We start from the raw sequence: 16,245 nt of genomic DNA, 5'->3' as shown, positions 1-16,245 counted from the left end.
GTCAGGAAAGACCACAAAGGCCACGACCTCAGGGTCACTTCCCAATTGCCACACAGGAAGGGAGCTCGGCAGGCACAGGCTGACTACGCAGTGTCGGTTTGCCTGTCCCGTGCCACCCTTTTTCCTCGGATCTGGAGGGTCCTGCGCACGGATTCACTTCCTGCACTTGGACAGGTCACTTTGGACAGATCACTGGGCCCCTTCTCCGTGCAGAAGGGGATCGGAAGGGAACACCCCATGGCAGTGCCACGGGACCGGGTGCTCACGACGCGCGGGAGGCGCGGGAGGCGCGGAGCCCAGACCCACTCGCTCCGCGGGTTCTGCGCGTGGCCCCGGCAGGCGGACAGCCGCCCCTTGTGCCTGGTGATCCCGGTCAAAGTCCGCGTCCTCTAGGGAAATTCAGGGTGGCCCCTGAGCCCGGCGAAGGGGACGACCTTCCAACCCTCCTGTTTCGCCCGCCGACGGGCACCGTCTTCTGTGCAGAGGTTGGAACCCCTGGGGCTCTGCAGCCCGCCCCCCCTCAGGACCTCGAGCCGCGTGGGATTGGAGGAGGAGCCAAGGGACCAGGCCTGTTTTCACCAGCTCTTCGCCTGCACAAGCCTGTGTGGGTCTCAGCCAGCCCAAGGGCTGCCCACTCCAGCGCACTGGCCAAGGGCCACCGGTCCTTTGCTCTCCTTAAAGGGCCTCGGGAAGAGCTTGGAGGGAGACGCCAGGACAACAGAACTGAGAAGAATTGGCTCCAGTCTGCGGGGAAGCTCTCCTGCCCTCCTCCTCCTGCCCCCCACCCTTCTCCTCCTCCTGCCCCAGCCCCCCCTGCCCCTCCTGCCCTGCTCCTCCTGCCCCTGACCCTTCTGCTCCTCTTCCTCCTGCCCTGGTTCCCCCTCTCCCTCCTCCTCCTCCCCTCCTTCTCCCTCTTCTCCTGTACATTCTCCTCCCCCTCCTATAAAGTCCTGAAGGCTCCGTTTCCTTCTTGCTCCTATACTCCCTCCAGGGTTGATTCTGAAGAGCTGGGCAGCAACCCAGATTATTTCAACACCCCGGGTCATTTATTGGTTTTGGTACTGAACTAGAACTAGCCTCAAAAAATAGTTAAGTTGTCCCTTGGTTTATATTTTCTGGAAGAAATTGTACAGGGAATTGGTATCACACACACACTCCTCTCTCTCTCTCTCTCTCTCTCTCTCTCTCTCTCTCTCTCTCTCTCTCTCTCTTTCCCCTGTCCTATTTAGTAGAATTAATAAAATTAAAAAAAAATACCTAGACTTGGTGCTTTGTTTAGCAAGCTTTTGAGCTGTTGATGCCAGTTTTAAATACGTGAAGACTTAAGTAGACTATGTCTCCTTTTGTATATACTGCTTTGATTCTACTGATAAATTTCTATACATTGTATTTATATTGTTAGTCCAAAATATTTAATTTCTCTTGAAATGTTATTTTGATGCATCTGTTATACTTAAGTATGCTGTTTAATCACCCAATTTGGGGTCTCCAGTTGTCTTTCTGTTAGTGATTGCTTGTTGAGTGCCATTGTGTATGGTTTTCCTTCCTTTAACTTGGTTGAGATATGTTTTATGGGCCATTTAGGGCAGATCATGGTTGGGAATGAAAGAAGTAATCTCTAAACCTCAGGTGGATCCTATCACCTGGTGGTGCTTCCAGTTTAACCTTACCCTCTTTGACTTTCTACCTGCTGGATCTGTCAATTACAGTTTGAGAGAGGCTGAAGTCTCCAACTAGAGTGTGCATTTGTCTCTATCTCCTTGCAATTCTTTCAGGTTCTGCCTGACACATTCTGTCACTCTCCTGTTAGGGACACACTTACTAAGGATTGTTATATTTATCTTTTGGGGAACCGACCTCCTTATTGTAATATAATATCCTTCTTTACCCCCAATGATTTTCTTTGTCTTGAAGTTTTCTCTACCTGATACTAACATAGCTACAAATGTTATGCTTCAATCAATATTGGCCTAGTATATCTCTCTCCACCTTTTTACTTGTAATTTATCTGTTAAGGGAATGTTGCTTGCTGGGCACGGTGGCCCATACCTTAGTCCTGTAGTCCAAGCTCCACTGGAGGCTGAGGCAGGAGGATTGCTGGATCCCAGGGGTTTGGAGCCACACTGGACAACGTAGTGACAACCTATCTCTTAACACATTTTTAACAAGTCGGTTTCTGTTTTGCAAGTTGCTCTGTATGCCCGAAGGTTCCATTGTGATCAGAGCAAGAAAATTCAAGATGAATCACAAAAGGAATTTTTCTTCAATGAGTCTGACGTGGTGATTTATGAATTCCTCACTGAGACAGAGAGTAACCAACCATAATGAAGACACAGAGTGGTGCCTGTGCCCAAAGTTTGGTCAATGTCTTATCAATGAGAGTCAGGAGGAAAGGAGGAATTGTTTTCACAAAGTTGTTTTGTTGACATGCTAATATTAGGGTGAGGGCCTGGAGCTTTGCCTTCTTACATGAGCAAGCCAAAGCCACGTGTGGACAGTGAAATAGAGCTTGAGCCCTCCCAGCCAGAAACCGCCAACTCATCTCTAGGCAGCTTCCTGGGAAACCAACCAAACATGTTTCTTCTGCTTCCCATGAACATTTGTCACCTTTCCTTTGTTTCCACTCCCAGCAGAGTGCTAAGTTGTTTACAGTCAGCCCCATTTTTGAAGCACTAAATGTTCAAATAAGCTCTTTAAACTGTTTATTGATGCACTAGAGTTATCCCTAGTAGAGAGGTTCATTAGGGCACATTTGTACCTGCACATGACGCCATCAATCTCACTCCCCAGTACCTTTCTTTTACTTCTCCTGCTCTTTCAATTATAATGTGCTCAGGTTTCTGTTTAACATCTGAGGCCAGAGGAGCTTTCCTGCAATGCATACAGATTATTTTGAGATGCCTTATCAACTTTTATTGACTATATTTGAACCTATTTAATATTGCAGTGTTTTGTTCACATAAACACTGTATAAAATGTAAGGGAACTTGGGTACACATACCCTGGAACGAGTGCTCTTGGATTCCTTTACATTAGGGGATTTTTAAAAACCATCCAGCTTGTAAAAGTAAATAAATTTAATAAAAATAAAATAAAAACCATCCAACAGTAGGGTGTTTGTTTGTTTGTTTGGGGCAGAGTGGTACTGGAGATACCACTCAGAGGCACTACACCACTGAACCACAACTTCAGCCCTATTTTGAATTTTATTTAGAGACAGGATCTCACTGAGTTGCTTAGCTTTTTGCAGAAGCTGGCTTTGAACTCACTACCCTCCTGTCTCAGCCTCCCCAGCTGCCTGGATTGCAGGTGTGGGCCACCATGCCCAGCCCAACTGTAGGGTCCTGATACAGACACTGGAATGGAGTCAGCTTGGCCAACTCTCAGGAAAACAACGTGTCTAAGTGTCAGAGCCTTGTTCCCTGGTGAGGCCATGTATGGTGGATTTTGAGTGACAGGCAGGTGAGTATGGTCTGGTTTGAGTATCAATATAAATATTAAACATGTTTGATTGCTTTTTATTCTAATTCAACAAATACTCATTGTAAAATAAAAACATATTCCCCTCATCTTACAAATACACAAACAATCCCAAACATACATGAAAGAGTTTTCCGGCACCCCAATCATCTTGCATTGGTGACACATCTTTATCACAAGGTGGCTCAGGTGAAGTGAGTACGTACTATGTGTCCAAGGAACTCAGGAGTCCCAAGTGTCACCCTGACAATCATGGGGTCATGGTTGGTCCAGAGAGTTGTATAAAGGCCAAGAAAAGGAAAATAATATGATAGTTTGCATAAAATGTCACCTCAGGATGAGAAACTGGTGAACTAAGGGAGCGAATGTGGCCCATGTTGGAAACTTGGGGGGAAGGTTTCTTCTTCTGCTCTGAGCCAAAGGTGACTTTATCACATTTTCTGGGTGGAAGTGAGATCCTTGGGTTAGTCGGTAGTTTCGCTGGATGTCCTTACACATCTCTGATGATGTTTGAGTGTTCCCTGCGAGTGTGTTCCAGGGAGTCAGTGTGCGCACTCTGTATTCTGAATCCTGCAACCTGACTTCAAGTCTGGGTGGGACGTTTCGTCTAGCTTGGATAAAGTTCATTTTCTGGATTTCTGCTTCCACATCCTGATTTTTGGTCCAGGGAAGAAAGCTGCTCTGAGCAAGGTCTCCACCAGATCCCCACTGTTCCTCCTGGTCCCCAGTCATTGTGCTAGGTATCTGTCAACTGCTTTGACAGCTCCTCAAGATTTAGAGTCCCTGTGGCCAGGTTCTGGGAAAGGCCATGCTCCACAGGGGATTGGACATATCGAATTTGGGTGACTAAACCATCCTCAGATATCTCCCTATCCCTGCCACCAAGGTACCCAGAGAGCCAACAAGGACCCCTACTCATCCCTGCCAAACCCAGTCCTCTTGTGAACCGCAGGGTAGAAGATCTCTTGCACTGAAAATGTGCTGAGAAACTAGGGACACAAGGCAGCTTCATCCAGGCCAGGCCTACTTCGGGGTTAGCAGAGAAAAGTGGAAAAAAAAAAAAAAACAACTAACTGGTAAGACACCTGGTGTCTGGTTCCTAGACCCCCATCACAAAGGGACTCACAGTAACCTGACTGGGTCAAAGAACAGGTGAGGAGGCCATGGACACGGAATGCCTTACTCAGGATTGGGTGGGGGCTAGCTCAAATAGCTCGTGTAGATTCACATAAACCACTAGATAATAGCCATTTTCTGGTATGCCTCTCTTGGGACCCCCATCCCTTTGTGAGCTCCATCTTCTTTCTACTGCGAATAAATCCTGTTACTTTGCTGTCACCCCCCCCCCCCCAAGTACATTTCATTCTTCAAATTTTCTTTTTTTTTTTTTAATTGATGTAGATATATAGATATTTTTATTTTTTATTTTTAGAGAGAAAGGAAGGAACACTTTTTTTTAGAGAGAGAGAGAGAGAGAGGAGAGAGAGGGAATTTTAATATTTATTTTTTAGTTCTCGGCGGACACAACATCTTTGTTGGTATGTGGTGCTGAGGATCGAACCCGGGCCGCACGCATGCCAGGCGAGCGCGCTACTGCTTGAGCCACATCCCCAGCCCACATTCTTCAAATTTTCAATCCCACACTCGGTGCTACTCACACCATTTCCAGCGGCTGCATTGGAAGGCTGCTTTTGTTCAGAAGCTCCTCCATCAAGGATCTAGAGGCTTGAGAAAAGGAAATTCCTAGACACTTTAAAACTCAAGTATTCTCAGTAAGGCGCTATAAATTGACCTTTCGTGGTCCACGAATCTTATATGAGGAAGAAAACCTCCACGCTGTTGGAGAGGAGTAGAGAAGGCTTTTCATCACACTAGATCAGTCTGTAGAACTCCAGACCTGTACTTGCAGTGTTCTGAATACCTCTCTGGTAACCCCCTGCATCTAGGTTTTGGGTAGTGGTGTTATTATTTTTTTTTGGGAGGGGGGTGGGGGGCGCAATGTGGAGAGAGAGCCGCGCTGCCACCTTACGCCACTTAAGTCGTATCAGGACTATCTGGGAGAGCCGCGCTGCCACCTTACGCCACTTAAGTCGTATCAGGACTATCTGGGAGCTTGAACGTCTTGGAATCGGTCCCAGAGTGGCACGAGTGTGGTAGAGAACGCGACTTTGTAGAGTGTCCTCCACTGGGCAGGTAATTTGTATTCGATAGAACTGCTGAAATCAGTCTACAGACCATCAGTCATTTACAAGAGAGAATGACCAACCGACAGCAGACAGCATATAGCGCTGGGGGTTTTCTCCAGAAAGACTCATCAACAAAGATGCAGCCCCATCTTCAGTAAATGAAGGAAAAGGAGGAAAGTCCAGAAACTTGGGAGGAGACTAGTATTCGTTTTGGTAGGGAAAGACTCCTTTAGAAACCAAAGGAGAACAAGAACAGAAGGATTCGCTGCACGGTGAGCCACGTATCAATCAAAGAAACTCAGATCTACTTTTAGCAGACACAAACACGACAGGGAGAGCGCGAACGCAGTCCCCACTACCACAAATTATGCAGTCGAGTTTCCCACATTTGGGGAAATCGCAGGGGTCAGCACCTCCGCAGTGCAATGGAGAAGCCTCGCCCTGGGAAAACCACCTGCGTGATCATGGTATCTCCCCTGCCAGGTAAGTATGACTTGATCGCCTGCCCTCGATGTACAGCCTCATTGCCCTCCACTGTACACACACGGTCACTTCACACCCGCAATCCCGGGCCTCCTTAGTCCTCACGCACAGCGAGTGGACCCTGTTTACAGTCGTGCGTTGCTCCCACCGCACACCAAATGGATCGCCTTTCTGCTGCAGGTGCCGGCTCTGCCGCCCCGCGCCCCCTTATCTACATACGCCCTCCCTCGTGGTGACGTCACAGAAGGAGCCCCGCCCCGGACCTGCGCCTCGCCTTGGGTCCGTCCGCCGCTCCCTGCCCTAAGCGGTCCACTCGCCCCAACTGCGCCCCCGCAGCCGCTGCGGGAAGTGCGCGGTCGCTCCCTCCTTAACTCGCGTCCCGCCGGGGGCTCGGGCGGTGCGCGGAGCCCCTTCTCCCGGAACGTGGGTTCGTTGTAATAGAACTTCTCTCCCCAACCCCGACCTGCGCCCGAGGATGTGAAGGACAAGCGGCTCCCTGGCACCGCCCCTCCTCGGTGACCCTTTGTCTCTTCCCGGAGGGCCCGGGTCCTGTGTGGCCCAGGACGAGGAAGTCCACTCGTGTCGGACAGGACGTCCCCTGGGCAGTGGAAACGTGGAAAGCCCAAGAAGGAAAACGAGGCGGTGCAGCAGTCCCCGCTCAGCAGGGGAACTGGCCACCGGGGCAGGGACCGCGGCTTAGAGGGAGACCTGGAGGCCCTCCGAGGGAGCCCACAGAGGACCCCGGCACGAGCCCTGTCGGCGGACCCTGCTGCGCTGAGAAGGCGGGGGCCACCACCCCGCGAGAAAGCCCGGGGCGCTCTCGGCACGACGGGTCAGCTCCGCCGGGGGAGCGCCTCGCACTCGGAGGGTGGACGGCTGGGCCTTTGCTCCGAGGCCTGTGCTCTACCCAGAGGCTGCTTTTATTCCAGGCGGTCACTGGTCGGCACCGGTGTCCCCGTGGACATCGAAGGTCGCGGTGACAGCCGCTGTGGAGGTGACTCCGGGAAATGTCACTCCGATTCTGAGCTCTGCAGAAAGCGGAGTCGCCCGACCCTCCAGGGAGCGGCGTCGTGGAGGTCTCCGCCCGCGGTCTGCAGGCTGCTGTTCCTGGGCCAAAGGGGACACGTGCCTACAGCCCGGCGGCGGCCGGGCTCCAAGGAGAAGATGCGTCTGGCCGCCGCCGGGTGGAGAGGCGACTTCCTCCGCTCTGGCAGAGCCTCGGACTGAAGCCCGGAGGACCCCAGCACTGCGCAGAGCGTTCTCCAGGCCTCAGGGCCTCGAAGGGCTTCATCTTTCCAAGTGAGAACGCTCACCAGGGCTTGCCTAGCAGCCGTCCACGCGGGGAGCGCCCGTGGAGCTCGCGAAGGACTGACAGCTGCGGGTGGGAGAGGAGTCTGGGGAGGATGGTAGACAGAGAACCGAAGCGCGAGAACCGACCGCACAGCCTCGCCGGGTGTGGGAGGCCAGGGCTCCTGCCCCTGGAGCCTCCATCCCGTAGGCACTCACCTGGCAACGCAGTTACACAGGACGCAGCGAAGCCCTAGTCTGGCCTGTGTTGTTGCACTTTCCTTTCTGGGTCGGAGGGAGATGGGTTGGTGGTTGCCAGCGCGTGAAAACGAGGGCAGGCACCTTTTTGGCTCCCTTGGCTGAAAGGGGGGGAAGGAAAACACACAAACTCCTCTTTCCCTTGAGGAGGGGTCTGCAGGGATGGGATGGATAACAGGAACACCGAGGAAAAGCACTATTTATTTAAGAGGTTGCATGAGTTGAGCGTGGCTATCCTTAAAGAAAAGTAGGACGGGAGAAGGAAATTTCTATTTTTCTCAAGCTGCTTCAGACATGTAATTGAGAAAAATGTATAGTGAGTAAAAAGCTCATATTTTGTATATGTGAAGTGATTGAAGTCCTTCATTTGTACTTTGCGTTTATACTTTTTTAATTATATGTTTTGCTCCTTACAGATTCACTTATTTGACTATTTGACCATCATAAGAAATTTAGGAAGTAAATTTGATTGTCAAGCCAAAATAAACCCAAGCTTTGTATGTGCCAGAATATTATGCTATTATTATTTTCTACATTAGGAGAGAATCTGAAATGAAATATACAGTGGTTTTTAGATCAAATCAAACAACTATTCTAATTTCTCTAAGGATCTACCTTGATTAAAAATAAATTATAACAAACTTTTTCAATGCCATTATATATTAAATATTTGAATTCTTTAAATAAAAGTATTCAAGATTCCCAGCTTCAACAACATCACAAGGCCCTATGCAACTTAGTGGGACCCTATCTCAAAATAAAAAATAAAAAGGGCTGAGATATGTAGCTCAGTAGTGAAGTGCCCTGGGTTAAATACCCTGCAACCCCCCCCCCCCCCACACACACACACAAAAAAAGTATTCAAGATTCCTTCCTGCTATCAACAACATTATATCGTTTCCTTTCTAGGACCAAACAATTGAAAGCATTGATTTAATCTACAAATCTACAATCATTTTTTTCCTTGCTACAATTCAGAACAAAAATTTCCATTAAGAAAACTTCACATTTAAGGTACAAGAAGTAGTTAACCCTCCCCCCGCCTTTTTTAAAATTTTCAGTACTAGTGATTGAACCCAGGGATCCTTCACCACTGAGCTACATCTCCCACCTTTTAAAGTTTTATTTTGAGAAAGGGTCCTGCTAACTGGATGAGGTGCCTCCTGCCTCAGACTCCCAGGTATGTGGGATTACAGAGGTGTGCTATCCTACTTGGCTTAGTAAAATGTCTTTTAGTAACTTTTTTAAAATTTAAGTTTATGTAAGTGATCATTACCTTGCTTAAGTTAATCAGGGCAGTAACTCTAAATTTTTAGAGATCTAATTTCTCTATTCACTTCAGACACAAAAAGAATGTATCAATTTCCTAAGAATAATGTATTTATATGTCTGAAAGAATTTTATCAAACTGGTGGAGCTTCTAAAGAAACCATCTATGGTAAGTAATATCAATTAAGGTGGAAACAGGAGCAGTAGTAATCTATTAGCAAGCTTTGTTGTGGGTTGATCTCTCAGAAAACATCTCAGTCTGAATTTTGTCCAAATTAGAGAGTTTTTTATTTAGCCAGCTGGGACTGCTCCCTGCAGGACCCAAATTGTCTCTGCCAGGAACAGTGCCAGTCTGAGTTCTATGGGGTTTGTAAGGGAGAAAAAACCACATCCTCAAAAATGTAGGTGCAGGGCTGGGGATGTGGCTCAAGCAGTAGCGCGCTTGCCTGGCATGCATGCCGCCCAGGTTCAGCACCACATACAAACAAAAGATGTTGTGTCTGCCAAAAATTAAAAAATAAATATTAAAAATTCCCCCCCCTCTTAAAAAAAAATGTAGGTGCAGCAAGAAAGCAGGATACCAGGGCTGAAGAAGCAGTTAGAACAAAAACAGACAGCTACATCCTGCATCCTGGGTTCCAGCACACTTGTGGGGATATGAAGCAGAAAAACATCTTAGAAACAGCTTAACGTTGTTTAGTCCATAACACTAACACTTATCACATAATCCTATTATCCTACTTATATTATATACTTATATACTACTTATATATTTTTCATAACCTATAATTCATATTAAGCTCAGACCATAACAGCTTATAGATGAGGGAAACAAGAAGAAATATTTAAGCACCACCAGAACCTTGGAAACCCCCCTTGATGAAGATTTGAGTAATTCTATGATGCCTTTTTGAGTCTGGCAGTACATTCTCTTTCTCGGGATAGGAAGTAATTGCTTTTCATCCACTTTTACTAAAGACTGACCTTGCTTACATTCCTGGAATGTACATTCAAAATTTACATTTTTAAATTTGATTTATATAGTTGTTGAAAATGCTAATGTTGCTGGTTAATTGTTTGTGATTAATGGCTACTGATGGGAGAAAATCATACAAAAGTCTTTCCATTCTGTAGTGTGACCTAAATGATCCTTAAAGTGAATTGATTTGAAAATTTCCAAATCCTTTCAAATGAGCAAACCAACCAAGCTGCAGCTCACATTGAGTCAATTTTCTTCTTGCACAAGATCCCCTTTAGGTATAGAAACTTATGAAAACCAAGAGTTCCTTCGATGGGACCATGGCAAATAGCATCATTCTTATTATAGATACTGTATTCAACTTTTGTAGATGTTGACAACTACAGGTCCATAAATTCTACCAAATGTTGGAAAGACAAGATGGAAAAAATTTTGTCTCAAACATCAGGAAATACTAGAAAGTTAGGACAATAGGTGATCAAAGTAGACAGACTAGATTAAATGTCATGTATCACCAAAACGAATGGATCCCTGTCAGCCATTACCCAACAAAGACTATCCTCAGAGATTCACTTTATGTCACAAATCAGAAAATTATGCTATGTTGTGGGTTGATCTCCTTCTCGTGAGATTAAAATGGGATTTGGAAAAAGCCTCGTGCAGTAGGATTTGGGAACGGACATATTGGGAATTGCCCCTGAACTCGTGTGGAAGCTGGTGTGAGATCCGGAATAAAGAATTGCTGTTTGAACCTACAAAGCTGTGTGGTGGCTCGTGATTCTGTGCCAGCCGAGACATTGGCACTTGGCATTCGGCAAGGGAATGCCAGCCAATAGCTTCTAAGGACTCAGGTTTGCATGAGGTGCTTACAAAGTACAGGACTGGGTACAGTGATATGTTCAGGTTGGTTAATTTGTATCCCCATTGTCCCTGAAAAGACCTGTTAAGGAATAATATAGAGACTGTTATTGGATAATAATTCACCATTGTATAGAAGGGAGCACTGGCTTTAGATTGTTTTCAACAACTACTAAAAGCTAAACCAACATTTATATAAAAAAGTGGAAAGGACAGGAGGATAAAATGTTGGGGACCTTTATGATTTTCCTCCTCTTTGATAAGTAGCTTGGCGGAAAGCAATCAAAGAGGTTATGCTGTCCAGTATTCTCTAGACCCGAGTCACTACGTCACCACAGAAAATGATTACAGCTATTAGAGGAATTTAATTATATGAGGGGTGTGTGTGTGTGTGTGTGTGTGTGTGTGTGTGTTGCTGGGGATTGAACCCAGGGACTTGTGCGTATGAGGCAAGCACTCTACCAACTAAGTAGAGTGCTCTACCCCAGCCCCTATCTTAAGATTTTAACTGCCTAAAATATACAACATATTTATCAGAGTCATAGCCACATGGCCTCTGTTGGACCTCTGCTGTAGCTAAGCCAGGAAGGCAGCGCTGACCTATCATAGATGAAGAAAAGGTTTGTTGTGCTGGCAAGCAAAGGGATGTTGATAGAATTGGAAAATAAATTGAAATATAATTTGGAACCACTTTTGTGGAAGGTGAATTTGCAGAACATACTAAAATCAGAAGCATTGTACACACTCTATAATGTAAAAAATGCACATCTAGTTCTCTACCCTACAGAAACATGTGCATGACTGACCAGATATGTGTACAAGAATGAATGCAGCATTATTTATAATCATAAAATCATAAAACCAACTTAGTTTCAAAAGCATTTGGAAATGTTAATTAAATGCACAAATTAAGGAAGAATTATCTCCCCCCCCAAAAAAAAAAAAATGGAAAGCTAGGTGCAGTGGCATATACCTGTAATCCTAGTGACTCCGGAGGCTGAAGAAGGAGGATCACAAGTTTGAGGTCAGGCTGGGCAATTTAGCAAGACTGGAAATAACAAGAAGGGCTGGGATATGGCTCAGTTGCAGAGAACAGATACCGTGAGCACAGGGTCAGGCTGGGAGTCGGGGCAGTCCTGGACAGGTATCAGACGTGGGAAGGAATGGGGACCAGAAGAAAAAGCTGTGTTTATAGCGTGTTTATAGTGTGTTTATAGCGGGGGCGGGGAACTCGAACCCACAGCTTTAGGTCAACGGCCAAACGCGCGAGCCAGCCGACTGCACCACAGACACACGATTAGCTTCAGTTCTGTTCTATAGAAAATCCTTCCTCACTAAGCTCGGTCCCCTTGAAGGCACCGCAAGTTCTGAGGACTAGAGAAGCAGAGGAGACCAGAGTAGTGAACCGTGGCCACTGTCGCATGGGAAACCTGGGTGTCCAGGGATTCCAAAACCAGAGGGGCAGCAGAATGGTACTGGCCCGTCACCCCCTCGGCTATTTCAGAACTCAACCTGGGAGTAGCTGTGTGGTCCCAGGGTTGCTCCCCCGGGGGCTGGCTGGCGCTGTCCTGCAGTGATGAACCGCCCACCCCACTCTGCCGCCTTCCTGGAGCTGGGAAGTTTCCCGCCGCGGATTCAGAGCCCCGGCTCTGCACGGTGGCAAGGGCGTCGATAGTGTGGCTATCGATAGTGTGGTCCTCCAGCCACCCGGGTCCAGCCCTCACTTAGGACTTGTTGGATCAACCCACCGTAGTCTTAGGTTTTGATCCTTTGAAGAAGGCTGCCAACGGAAATCCGAGTTTTATCCAAGGGCAAGCTCTGGTTAACCAGAGCGGGGAGGCCACAGAGCTGCTTCTCCTGTTATCACCTCTGCAACCCATCGCTATTACTTTTGCTTAATTGGTCAAATGTACCTACATTTTAAGTTCCACTAACAGCACACTTAAAATGTGTCTGACCTAAGGGTTCAAACCTATCTGGCTGAAATGTAATGTGTGTGTGTGTGTGTGTGAGAGAGAGAGAGAGAGAGAGAGAGAGAGAGAGAGAGAGAGAGAGATTCTCAACAGTATTTGCTTTCCCTAATGCAGAGGTTTTTCAATTTTTCATCACATTGGAAAGTACAGTTCAAAAGACAGGGGCTGGGGATGTGGCTCAAGCAGTAAGGTGCTGCCTGGCATGCACGGGGCGCTGGGTTTGATCCTCAGCACCACATAAAATAAAGATGTTGTGTCCACCCCAAACTGATCTCTCTCTTTAAAATAACAACAAAAGTACTTTCCTTTGCCAGGCCTCAGGCTTGCTAGGTAAGTACTCTACCACTGAGCGAAGCAGGATAGCAAATTTGGGATCACAGCAGGCACTACCGCGTGTGGCTAAAAAAATTGAAAATACTCTTAAGTACATAACTTATAAAATAAAGAAGTAAAACGCATCAGTTGTATCAGGTTCAAGCACTACCCAACTGGGAAGTAGAAACGGTGGTTTATTTGGGAATAGCCAGGCCCAAGTTTGCTACTGTGACCGGACTGGAGACAACCGCCTTCGACCACCTGCTGCCCAGGCACTGGCTGCAGAGAAGGCCCCTCTCACCTTCTTGGTGCCTTTGAACCATAAAATCTCATGGGGGTTTCTTCTTTTGCCTTTGGTCTACTTCCACCTCGCCCTCAGCAGCTTCTGCCTTTCCCCTGCTGGTCCCCCCCCCCCCAGCTGTTGGGGCATTTGCAAAGCTCCTGGGACGCGGACATGATTTCTCCCGGTGAGAACAAGGCAGCGGAGGCAGGGGCTCCTGGAGGAACCGCAAAATGACCTCGCGCGCCCCCGCGCCCCTGTGCCTCGTGAGCTCCAGGCACAGTGAATAAACGCCCCCTGGGCTTCTCTGCAGAGGACAGGGAAGGGCTGAAGTGTCCCTGACCAGGCAAGAGGGGCCGGCCAGAGGACCTAGTCCTGATCCTGTTCCTCCGCAGAGGATGATTTTGACGCTCGGAACGAAAGAAAAGTCTCAACGGCCGTCCAGACCCAGATCCCTGGACTGAGGGTGTCAAACGCGCAGGGCTGAGAGTTGAATCCACCACCTCGCCTTTATCAGGAGAGCAGTTTGCTCACATTCAGAGACGCAGATCAAAGTCTCTAATTTATCAAGGAGGAAACACCATTTTTCCCCCTGACAGATTGGAGGTGTGGTGTTTGAGAAAGCCTGGTCTCAAGGAGAATTTAGCCTGAGCACAAGGAAATTGCCATCCATCCAAGGTAGGTAAAACCAGAGACTAGGGTTGTAGCTCAGTGATAGGGCCTTGTGGAGGGCCTGGGATGGCAATACTAAAGACAAGAGCAAAAACTAGATGCAGCAGTCGGCAGAGGACAGAACTGGTATTCAGTTCAGAGGCCTGAGGACTTCATTGTTCGGGTTTCTCTTTCCTTGAGAGAGAAATGTTATCTCTGTTCCTATATTACTCTGAGTCCTATATTACTATATGAGTCTTCCTATATTACTCTGAGGATGTTGGGGGTCTCGCTCTGGGACTTGAGGTGTTGGCAGTTCACAGCTTGGCAGAGTGCTAGGTCTCCCCACTTTTGGAGAAAATAGAGCAAGTAGCCTGTGGAGAGGAAAGTGAGGATTGTACCAGAGATCCAAGGCAAGCAGAACAGGTAAGGACATTCACCATGCAAAAGGTTGTGCTCAATTATTAATAATTTTGTACTTCATCAATAAAACATATGGACATTTATTTTCTTACCCATTGTATGTACCCATGTAATATACTTGATTTTGCATCTAGGCACATGATATTTATTTTCTGTTCCTTTTCAAGAAACAATACCCAACACTTCACAACTAGAACACCCAGAAATCTCTCTTACTTATTTACATACCTAGAACAATTTTCCTGACAATAAATTTCTTTTTTTGGCTTGAGACATTTAGTATTTGGCTTGTTGTTATTTGAAGTAAAACAATAAATACTAAGCAAAATAAATGTGGATTAAAATATTTAAGTGCTAGAAATGAGTAAGAGATAATTTTGAGATAGAAAATTGTACAAAATCTTGGTTGGGAACACATTTTTGTGGTCTGGTTATAATTAGCTACTTTCTTGGGGAAAACAATAGCACTTTGAGTTACAAGGAAGGTGCAAACTTGGAGAAAGTATTACTAGTTTACATAAGAAAACCTGATTAATAGCTAGGATAAGGTGTACTAGCCTCCCTCCCATCCCAACCCCAAATCAAGATGACCTGGACAGTTATATCCAGCCAAGTTGACTTTCAAGCATCAGAGATGCTAAATATCTTGGTCTGTTAGGAGAGTTTTGTCTCTGAAGATAATTTCATTGTTACGCAGATGTTTTAGGGGCAGAAGAACCCACATTGTTTTACTGCTTACCTAGTGATGTTAACTTGTAAAAGCAGACATCTTAGAGCTAATTTTCATATCAAGAAAGTTAATATTTTGAAAGATTTGTTGTTGTTGTTGTTGTTGTTTTTTGGCAGTGCTGGGGATGAACCCAGGGCTTGTTCATGCTAGACAAGAACTTTATTGTTGAATTACATCCCCAGCCCTGCAATTGAGTCTATCAGTAAAATTTGCACTGAAAGATGATGCTTCCAAAATTCTGAAAATAGATCTCCTCCATGTCTCTTTTGACAAGTAGAAACACATTCTACTTTATCCTGCCTACATGAGTATATTGATTATATCCCCAGAATAGAGTCCCAAGGAGTTCTCAGAGAAAGGGGCACACGACTAGGGACAAATGGGTTTTTGATAAACATGATGGAAAAGAATTTAAGCTGTGTCAGTAAAGGTACAGAGATTTGTTTAGGAAAGCAAAGAATACACATTCCAGGAAGAATAGGGGCCATCTTGAGAGTGAGATTGCTATTGGGATTCTCAACTCTTAAACTTGGTAGGCCATGGACTTGGAAGGTATGTGAAGAGGGTATCAGCTCCTCGTTCTCAGAATCCTTAGGCTGGTGGGGTCTCCATCTGATCAGCATATAATCTTGGAAAGTCCCCCAAATTATAGGCTTCTAAAAATATAATATTTCTCTTTGCTTAATATATTTATTGATGGTCTAATTAATAGTGCACAAGGTAATTTTCATAAGTGGGTGAATTTATGGTAACTTTAAGATTTAAGGGCTGGGATTGTGGTGGAGCACTTGCCTAGCATGTGTGAGGCACTGTGTTCAATTCTCAGCACCACAAATAAATAAATTAATTAAATAAAGGTCTGTCAACAACTAAAAACAAAAATTAAATAAAAATATTTAAAGATTTCCTAGAAATTTGGGAGTGACAGTCCAGGGGGGAGACTGGTTTGGGGAGTGACAGGCGGGAATGTATGCCGAGCCTCAGATCAAAACTCTATCTCCACGCCCTTCTCTTGTGTCTTCTTTCTACCTATTTTAAAATTTCTTCTATCCTGCCTGGATTCCACAAGTTTC

General features: G+C 46.2%; 1 non-coding gene across 1 annotated transcript; it reads right to left on the bottom strand.

Annotated features, from left to right (window-relative positions):
* Positions 1 to 5,994: 5,994 nt before the first annotated feature.
* On the bottom strand, positions 5,995 to 6,157 carry LOC144249423 (U1 spliceosomal RNA). The gene has a single exon (XR_013342220.1). It is a non-coding gene; the product is annotated as a U1 spliceosomal RNA (small nuclear RNA).
* Positions 6,158 to 16,245: the final 10,088 nt, after the last annotated feature.

Source organism: Urocitellus parryii, chromosome 11 (assembly GCF_045843805.1).
Source record: "Urocitellus parryii isolate mUroPar1 chromosome 11, mUroPar1.hap1, whole genome shotgun sequence".
NCBI classification, from domain to species: domain Eukaryota; kingdom Metazoa; phylum Chordata; class Mammalia; order Rodentia; family Sciuridae; genus Urocitellus; species Urocitellus parryii.
This window is presented reverse-complemented; position numbering and strand designations above follow the sequence as displayed.